The sequence below is a fragment of the Notamacropus eugenii genome, chromosome 1 (genome assembly GCF_028372415.1).
Source record: "Notamacropus eugenii isolate mMacEug1 chromosome 1, mMacEug1.pri_v2, whole genome shotgun sequence".
NCBI classification, from domain to species: Eukaryota; Metazoa; Chordata; class Mammalia; order Diprotodontia; family Macropodidae; genus Notamacropus; species Notamacropus eugenii.
This window is the reverse complement of record NC_092872.1, coordinates 271870766-271879327: the sequence shown is the minus strand read 5'-3', so window position 1 is coordinate 271879327 and position 8562 is coordinate 271870766. Positions and strand designations below refer to the sequence as shown.

Below are 8562 nucleotides of genomic sequence, written 5' to 3'. Positions count from 1 at the left end.
AACCCCTGGACATGTACAGCTTATCACAAATGGCTTAAGGAGCTTTAAAGAAATCTGAACCTGTTATCGCTCCTTTCTGAAGGGAACAGGCAGATCAGGCTTCTTTCTGATGGAAGCCAATACCCTCCAGCTAAAATGAGGTTAGAAAGAATGAAAACAAAAGCCCAAATGGGGTCTGGCCAAAGAACCTTTCCTAACACCTTAAATGCTGTGCTGAAAATTAAAATAATAAATCATTCTTTGACAGGAAGTAATTTGAAACCAGGCTTTTGGACGTCAGTAATGAATGGAGCATCCAAAGGCCTTTGCCCACTTTTCTTGCTGTGATTCTACAGACCCCAACAACTTTACCTGCAGGTGAGCCATCAGAAGTTAGAGTCTAAAGCTATGTGGAATTTCTCTCCCTTACAGGTAGAGTGCAATTCCTTTTTGGTTTCTATTCTGTCTCCACAAACTGCAGCCCCAACAAATCTATGAGAAGACTAACCTCCCTATTGCTTGGAGTTTGGTCTATACAGTAGTCACATTAGATTTAGGGGAATAAAAACAACAGATCCCAGTATTAGCCAGAACCACTTTAGTCAAATGCACCTGTGGAAATCACACTATTCTCTGAGTGGAGGGAAAAGAATTTGATTCGTCTTCATTTCAATTGTCTCATATCTTTTACTAATAATAAGCTTACATTTATAACTGGAACAGTCAAGTTCCCAATAGCAGCTGCTTTTCCAGTGCAAAATTCCAGTTCTCTTACCATTCAATTTAATAAACTTAAAACTCAGTTTTCTTAAATGCAAAATGTAGATAATAATAATAGCACCTATCTCAGAGAATAGCTTTAAGGATCAGATAAGAAAACAAGTAAAACACTTCCCGAAGTTTAAAGCTCTATATAGAAGTTATTATTGTCATTAATATAAGCTAAAAAGTTAAGTGAAAATATATTGTTAAGAACCTATTGTATGCCGAGGAAAAAACAAAACAACCTCTGCCCCCGGGTATTTGGAATTCTTCAGGAAGGAGGAGAGGGAGAGGTGAAATTCTTGAATACCAAGTGAATTCATCACTATTTCAGAAGGAAGAGGAACTCACATAAAACCAGGGAAGATGATGGCCCTCGAGCTATGCTTTGAAATAAACTAGGAATTCTAGGAAGGACAGCTGACGAGAGAGAGGGGTCCAGACAGAGAGGATGACCTAATACAAAGGTATAGAGGTGATAGATAATGTGGCATGCACAGGAAACAGCTAGAAGACCAATTTGGAACAGTCAGAGAAGGGAATCATGAAATAAGGCTGGAAAAATAGGTAGGCATCAAATTGTGGAGGCCTATATCAAGTTTGAGGATTTTTGTGTTTTATCCTAAAAGCAATTGGTGTGGGAAAGAGAAGCTGTTAAAGACCTTTGAGTAGGAGGGTGATATTGGTCAGATTTATGTTTTAGGAATATCAAATTGGCAACTGGGAGGGCGACAAAGTAAAGGGGAGAGGGAAACTACATGTAGGGAGACCAATGAAGACCCTGAGAGAATGAGAGATGATGAGACCTGAACAGGTGTAGTGGTTATTTAAGTGAAGAGGGAACAGATATGAGAAATGCTGTGGATATGGAAATGACAGGATTAGGAATCTAAATGCAGAGCTGAAGAGTCAAGGATGATACCAAGGTTTTAGACCCAAAGAGATGGGAGGAATTTCTGATAAATAAGATAAATTCTGATAAATAAATAAATAAGAGTTTACCATGATTCTATGAATCCTGGTGTAAAAGCAACCACACTGACACACCCAATGTGAGAAATGAACCCAACTAACAAGCTCCCAACTGTGAGAAACATACTCACCTTAACACAACAACATTTGTTATGAAATCAGGAAAGCTTTTGTTGATTTCTACATTCATTCCTCCTGAATAAAAGGATAGCTCCCAAGTAAGGAAGACTACAGTTTGTTCAGACCAAGCCAAACCCTTAACCCTTCCAAGTTTTGAACTCCCCATCACACCACTCATTGGCCAGCTCAAAGGCTCTCTTGGTCCAGGGATGTGTACAAAGTATTTAGCAATATTGCTTTGATTCAGGCAGTAGAGCCTGAATTGGTCTGGGGCTCACACATGATCATATTCCTCAGTCAGTTTCTAGAAAAGGATTTTTTATGTGAGCTAAACTAAAGTGGAGATTTAAAACAGAAAAGGGAATGTTACAAATTGATATTAATTAATTTAATTCATAATAATCAAATGAAATAGCATTAATCTTCCTCATTATGGATACTCTGCCTATGACAAATAATATCCTCAAGATGAAAGATAAATTCTAGACTATGTCTTCTCTACAAGACCCCATTGTGCCCTGCTGCACAATGTGCCCCCTATTGTAGTCACTTTGGTTCTAAGCTTCCAGGAAAGCTAGGGTAATATTTGTGTAGTAAGTAGTCCACTACTGAGGAAAGGAATCAGGGGAGGAGGGCCAGTTTGGTAGAGAAAGAAATGAAACAATTTATTATGGTAACAATGTTATGTCTAAATTGATGCTATTTAGCAGGAAATTTGAGGGCAACTAGGTAGCACAATGGATGGAGTGCCAGGCATGGAATTAAAAAGACCTGAGTTCAAAATAGGCCTGAGAAGCTTACTAGCTGTGTGACCCTGGGCAAGTCACTTACCTCTGCTTCAATTTCCTCATCTGTAAAAGGAACTGGAGAAGAAAATGGCAAACCACTTCAGTATGTTTGCCAAGAAAACCCCAAATGTGGTCACAAAGAGTCAGACATGACTGAAAAAACCAACAAACAACAAAAAATCTGTAAATGTATTCAAAACAGTCACAAAGGAAATAGTGTTTAGATCATTAGGTCTAGAGTGAAGAGGGATCATTTAGAGATGACCTGTGTAGTCCAACTCCTCTTTGAAGCAACTACAAAAATTGAGACTGGAGAAGAGAAGGTTCAAAGAAACATGATTGTTGTTTCTAAGGATCTGAAAGGCTTTCATATGAAAGAGAAATTAGACTCATTCAGATTGACCCAGAGTAGAGCTCTTGTTGTTCCTTTATTCTTGAACAAGACCAATGACATCATAAGGATGACATCTTGACTTGTAAGTGAATTGACTTTAAGTAAGACAGAGCTGTGCAAGGTCATCAGCTTCACTCTCTCCTCCAGAGTCATGGAAGTCCAATGGTATGACATAGGTCAAAACAACTGGCAAAGGCCACTAGGTAAAGTTCCAATTGATGGGTGAAAGTTGTGAAGAAGAAAAATTTAGGTTTGATATAAGGAAAAAGTTCTTGCCAATCTTGGTGAACTTGTGAAATACAAAAAGGAAATTGACCACCTAGGGGGCAGTGGCCACTTCCCACTTGAACTGTTCGGACAAAGACTGAAAATGTGCCTCATGCCAAGGGAGTTATAAGGGGATTCATGTTCAGTCAGTGAATCTATTAAGCATCTATATATGCCAAGCACACTATGCTAAGTGATAAAGACAAGGTTTAAGATAGTTCCTGCCCTCAGGGAGCTCACAGACTGGGAGTAGGGGGGAGTGAGAGGGATAGCATATAGACAATTATGTATGCTAATTATAGGATTTATTGAAAATAATTATCAGAAGGCACTAGAATTAAGGGGATCAGAAAAGACTTCCTGAAGAAGGTGGGTCTTTTAGCTGGGACTTGAAGGAAGCCAAGTAAAGATGGCCTCTGAGATCTCTTCAGACTCTTAGATTTTGTGATTTTATAGCTGAAGAAACTGTGGCCCATAGAGAATTGACTGCCCTATCCAATAGGTGCTTCAGAGTACTAAAATCAAGTCAGCTTATCATTACTTTATTTAGTTTATGCTTAGAAACTACAGGTAAAAACAAAGAGAATATCTGTTATTTTCAAGTACCCTGCATTTTCCATGGAAACTAAAGAGTATGTAATTTATAAAAACATTGTTTACATAATAAATAATTCCATTTCTTTCAATGCCAAATTGATCCTCCTCCCCTGATTCCTTTTCTCAGTAGTGGACTACTTACTACACAAATATTACCCTAGCTTTCCTGGAAGCCTAGAACTAATATGACTACAGTGGTGGCAATGTAGCTATACTCAGGGAATCAGACATTGGGGCAAATTTAGGATGGGCTACAATCAGAAGTCTATTCTGGGGGTGAATAATGGCCTAGTCATTCATCTTGAGTTGGGATTTGAGATCTTAAATCTGGGCTCAAAACCTAGTTCTGATATTACTAAATATAAGACCATTTCATTTCTCTGAGTCTCAGTTTTATCATCTATAAAATGGGGAGATGATACACTAACAAGGTTGTGGAGAAGAGAGGAATGAAGCCCAGACCTGTAATTACACTGGTTTAGGGCACTCCCTGATGAGGTAACTACCTCTACCAAAGTAGTTCAGTACCCTCTCTGAATTTAGGTCTTAGAGAGTTGTCCTTGAGAACAGAAATGAAGTAACTAACCTAGGGTCCTACAGCAATATGTGTCAGAGACAAGATTAGAACCCAAGTCTTCCTGCTTCCAAGACCAGTTCTCTATCTATCATACTATGAAGTTCTTCACTGGGAAGAAAAGGGTTTGAAGGGCCTGAGATCTCCTAAAAGAGAGATGAGATTTGATCTGCTTGGCTCCAAAGGGCAAAACTGAGAGCAGTTGACAGTTTCTACAAAGAGGCAAATCTAGACTTCCAGAAAGGAAAATTTTCCCAATAATTAAAACTGTCCAAAAATGAAAAGGACTGCCTGGAGAGAGTGGGTTTCCCATTGTAAGAGGTCTTCAGACAAAGGCTGGATGATCTCTTCTCGGGTGTGTTATATAGAGCATTCTTGTTCAGGTGCAGGTGAAACTGGGTGACTTCAAAGGTTCCTTCCAGCTCTGGAATTCTGTAGCACAGTACCATTTGTCTCTTATCGGCTCCTTTGGTTTCTACAGTGAGCCTACAGGGTACCCAGCTCATATAGGCTCATAGGCATTAAAGTGTCCTGGACTCATATAATAGCTAAATTCGTTCATTATCTTTTCCCCCAAACCTACCACTCTCCCAAAACTTCCCTATTTTTCTCAATCACCATCTTTCCAATGACCCAGGTTTGCAGTCTTGGAGTCATTCTTGATTCCTCTCTCTCCCACTCACCCCACATCCAATCAGGTGCCAAATATTGTCATTTCTCCTGCCACAGTATCTCTATATCTGCCCCCTTCTCTCTAGCCACACAGTCACCACCATCAGACAAGTTCTTAGTATCTCTTCCCTGGACTGTTTCAATATCCTCTGAACAGCCTTCCTGCTTCATGTTTCTTCCACCTCCCATCCATCATCCATGCAGTTGCCCAAGAAGCATTCTTCAATCACAGGTCTGACTGCATAACTAGCCTGTTCATTAAATCTGGTGGCACCATTAAATGGATGTTGATTAACTCCATATTGCCTCCAGGCTGGAATAAAACCTCCTGTTTGGCATTTAAAGACTTCCTCAGGCTTATTACACACTACTCCCTTTCATTCATTCCACAGTCCAGCCAAACAGTTCTTCACACTTAGCATTCAACTCTCCACCTCAGTGCCTTTGCATACCCTCCAGTTCCCCTACTCCCCACCACCCTTGGTATGTTCTTGTTTAGGACATTTCCACGGCTGTTAGAGGTTTGCAAAGTGATACCTGTGATCTCATTTGAGCATCATACTACCAAGACAGGGCATATACTACACTGTCCACATATATACTATTGCCTTGATTTTACAGAGAAGGAAACTGAGGATCACAGAGGTAGAACTTATGAGGTATGAGACCCTAAACCCCAAAAATGCAACCCAGCTCTGGAACCTTCCCACACATCCCCCTCTAGATATTCAATAATCCTTTCTACTGTCCTTTACTTGTGACTTTGACCCAGCCCAGCCTTCAATTCTCTGTTACCTCTGACCCAACCCAGTCATCTATTGTCTGTTACCTCCTGGTCACTCCAGGCTGGCCAGTGTTTGATCCCATCTAAATCTTTTCGTCTTATAAAAAGAGTTAGTCTTGTTCCTACCGAATGCACAGCTTCTTAAAATAGTGCCCAGTTCTGTTGGTAACAAAATAAACCTTGTCTCTTACTGAAAGAAGGCTTGAATGGATAAATTGTTTCAAGGCAGATTTGTGCCCTTTGCCTTGTCATTTTGGGGTTCCTAGCACCCCTAGACAACTGCAGAATGACTTACTCAAGGTCACAAAGCTATTTAGCATCCAAAGCACTATTCAAAACAAGATCTTGCTAAGCCCTGAACTCAACCCCCAGTGCCAGGCAGGATTCTTGGATCTATGATCTTTTAAAAAATAGTTTCAGAAATGTATTGAGAGAGAATTTCATTGAAAGACCAGTATTAGAGTGCAGATCTCATATAAAGAGCAGAAAGAGATCTATGGAGGAAGCCAGAGATTTAGGCAGACCAACAGGAAGACCAGGATCAGGCTAGGAGGAGTGACCAATGAGTGAGGGGAGGTGGCAGGCAGGTTCCTCCCCTAGGGAAAAGAGGTGGCTCAGGTATTTACTCTGCCCTCCTTATGTCACATGAAAGCTAGAGAAAGAAGGAAATGATGAAGTACTCACACACACACACACACACACACACACAGCCTCAGGACTCCAGTGAGGCCAGGAGCTCTGGACTTGAGGTCAGAAAAAATGTGTCTGAATCCAAGATCTGATACATACTACCTGTGTACTCAACACCTTTGGGGCTCAATTTCATCATTTGTAAAAATAGGGGATGGGGGTCTTCTTCTCCCCAGGTTCCAGTCTTCTCCTCCCCAGGTTCCCATCTTCCCCTTAGCCACCACCACCACCAGAGAAATGGTGACCGCCGAAGATTGGTAAGAAGCTCTACGAGGGTAAAACAAAAGAAGTCTATGAATTGTTGGATACTCCTGGGAAAGTGCTCTTGCAATCTAAAGACCAGATCACAGCAGGCAATGCAGCTAGAAAACATCACCTGGATGGAAAAACTGCAATCTCAAATAAAATTACCAGCTGTATTTTCGAGTTGTTACAGGAAGCAGGTATCAAAACTGCTTACACCAAAAAATGTGGTGAGACAGCTTTCATTGCACCTCAGTGTGAAATGATTCCAATTGAATGAGTATGTAGAAGAATTGCAACTGGTTCTTTTCTCAAAAGAAATCCTGGTGTCAAAGAAGGATACAAGTTCTACCCACCTAAAGTGGAGATGTTTTTCAAGGATGATGCTAACAATGATCCACAGTGGTCTGAAGAACAGATTATTGCTGCAAAATGGTATTTTGCTGGACTTAACATAGGTCAGACTGAAGCGGATATCATGAGTCATTCCACACAAGCTATTTTTAAAAAAAATCCTGGTTACTTCTGAACTGTACACTGGTTGACATGAAGATTGAATTTGGTGTTGATGTAACTACAAAAGAAATTGTTCTTGCTGATGTTATCGATAATGATTCCTGGAGGCTCTGGCCATCTGGTGATAGAACCCAACAAAAAGACAAACAGTCATATCGGGACCTTAAGGAAGTGATTTCTGAAGGCCTCCAGATGGTGAAGAAAAGCTTTGAATGGGTGGCAGAAAGAGTGGAGTTGCTTCATAAAGTGGAAAGTTCATGCAGAGTTGTGGTATTGATGGGCTCAACTTCTGACCTTGGTCATTGTGAAAAAATTAAGAAGGTTTGTGGAAATTATGGAATTCCCTTTCAACTTCTAGTAACATCTGCCCATAAAGGACCAGATGAAACTCTAAAGATTAAAGCAGAGTATGAAGGAGATGGTGTTCCTACTGTATTTGTAGCAGTAGCTGGCAGAAGCAATGGTTTGGGACCAGTAATGTCTGGTAACACTGCATATCCAGTAATCAATTTTCCTCCCCTTACACCTGACTGGGGAGCTCAGGATGTGTGGAGCTCACTTTGAAGGCCTAGTGGTCTTGGCTGTTCAACTATACTTTCACCTGAGGGAGCAGCTCAATTTGCAGCCCAGATATTCAGATTAAATAACCATTAGGTATCAGCTGAACTTCGAGGAAGCATATTAAACACATGGCTTTCCTTGAAGTAGATGGATAAGAAGATCACAGAATGCAGTTTGTAAGAAGAAAGATTCTAATTTTGCTTCAAAAAGCATTTGCAATCAGGCAAGAGAAAAGATTATTCTAAATTAATCATATCAAAGTACTAATAAAATTTCTTACTTGGTTTTTAAAAAAAAAAGGGGATGGGGATAAAAGAAATTAAATAGTATGTAATTGTAATGACTCATTTGGCCCAGCAGAAGAGTTGAGAAAAGCATAATCACCTCCTTTATTTGCTAAGGTAGGGAGCCTGTAGTGTTGGAGGGTACACTGGGTTTAGAACCAGGAAATCTCCATCTTTACAAATTCAAATTCAGCTTGAGACACAGAGTAGCTGTGTGATCCTAAGCAAGTCACTTAACTCTGTTTGCCTCAGTTTTTTTAATCTGTAAAATGAGCTAGAGAAGAAAATGGCAGTCCAATCTAGTATTTTATCGAGAACACCCAAAAATGGAGTCACAAAGAGTCAGATACAACTCAAAT

General features: G+C 40.2%; 1 pseudogene; it reads left to right on the top strand.

Annotated features, from left to right (window-relative positions):
* Positions 1–286: 286 nt before the first annotated feature.
* LOC140517059 (bifunctional phosphoribosylaminoimidazole carboxylase/phosphoribosylaminoimidazole succinocarboxamide synthetase pseudogene) lies at positions 287–8099 on the top strand (annotated as a pseudogene).
* Positions 8100–8562: the final 463 nt, after the last annotated feature.